Source organism: Crocuta crocuta, unplaced genomic scaffold, assembly GCF_008692635.1.
Source record: "Crocuta crocuta isolate KB4526 unplaced genomic scaffold, BGI_CrCroc_1.0 scaffold126, whole genome shotgun sequence".
NCBI classification, from domain to species: Eukaryota; Metazoa; Chordata; class Mammalia; order Carnivora; family Hyaenidae; genus Crocuta; species Crocuta crocuta.
The window spans coordinates 276,330-277,840 of NW_027531000.1; the positions used below are offsets into that span (position 1 = coordinate 276,330).

At 36.4% G+C, this 1,511-nt stretch overlaps 1 non-coding gene across 1 annotated transcript; it reads left to right on the plus strand.

Annotated features, from left to right (window-relative positions):
- Positions 1-1,437: 1,437 nt before the first annotated feature.
- On the plus strand, positions 1,438-1,511 carry LOC144236986 (small nucleolar RNA SNORA64/SNORA10 family). The gene has a single exon (XR_013336723.1). It is a non-coding gene; the product is annotated as a small nucleolar RNA SNORA64/SNORA10 family (small nucleolar RNA).

The following is a 1,511-nucleotide window of genomic DNA, read 5'->3' on the forward strand; positions in this document are numbered from 1 at the left end:
TAAGATCCGTGTTTCCAATAGGGCTTCTAGTGGCATCATGAAATATGTGGTGAAGCTTTTACCTTTGTTCAAAAGGAGAGAATGTTACATTTCTTCTTGATTCTAGACGGCATCCAATGAGTTGTATTACCTTCCAGGTTATCAGGAAATGGCATCAACATAATTTCTTCCAACATAGTTAAAGGCAGTCATTACACTGAAGAGGAAAAGAGTTTCCCCTTAATTTTAGAACCAATGAATTATTGTCTCAAAATTGAAATCAACAGTCCAGCTTAAATTCTCTCTTAAGGGAAGAGTTGTAGCTAAGACTTCCAAGATCATTAGTAACTGGAAAGAATATCTGTTTTCTCTTAGGGAGGTATGGTAGTGTGTATCACAAAGTGCGTGTGCACCTCAATAATTTATCAATTTCTTGTTCATAACATTCAGGATCTATAACATTAATGGGAAAATACTGAATAAATTTAATATTTTCTACATGCCAGGCAGTGGACTAAGTACTTTACATGAATATATTTTCAATCATCACCATCTCAGTAGACAAATATGCTATTTTAGTCAATGTTATTGAAGTATAACCTACATACAGTAAGATGTGTGCATTTAAATTGTGCAGTTAAAAACGATAAATTGTGTAATTCAGTGAATTTTTGTAAATATATGCACCCAAGCAGTGGCCACCACAATAATGATATAGAATATCTCTATCACCACAAAGTGTTCTTTTGTGCCTCCTTTATAACCAATTCCTTGCCTCTACTCCAATGCCTCCAAACCACAAGTCTGTTTTGTTACTATAATTTTATCTTTTCTGAAATTTCTTATAAGTGGAATTACTAAGTACATACTTTTTAAAATTTGTTTTTTTCCCACTTAACATAATGCATTGAGACTAATCTATATTTTTGTGTCAGTAATTCATTTCTTTTTACTGCTGAGTAATATTCCATTGTATGGATATACCATAATATGTTCATTCATTCATAGCTGATGGACTTTTGAGTTGTTTCCAGCTTTTGCCTATTATGGATAAAGCTGTTTAACAATAATGGACACAAAGGGGCACCTGGGTGGCTCAGTTGGTTAAGCATCTGACTTCGGCTCAGGTCATGATTTCACAGTTTTTGAGTTTGAGCCCTATGTTGGGCTCTGTGCTGACAGCTCAGAGTCTGGGGCCTGCTTCGGATTCTGTCTCTCTCTCTCTCTTTCTCCCTCCCTCTTCTCTCCCCCTCCCTTGCTCATGCTCTCTCTCTGTCTCAAAAATAAATAAACATTTAAAAAAATTACCCCCCTCCCAATAATGGACATATGTTTTCATTTCTGTTGTGTAAATACCTAAAAGGCATATTGGAAAGCTTGGAAGTGGGGGCCAAAAAGCATTTGGGGAGGTGGAAAAATATAGATGGAAAATGAAAACAAACAAACAAATGGAGAGAGAGAGAGAAAGGATCTCCTCAGGACCTCAGACTGGCCTCACAGTAGCCACTTTTTCCTTGAGACACGCAACAGGT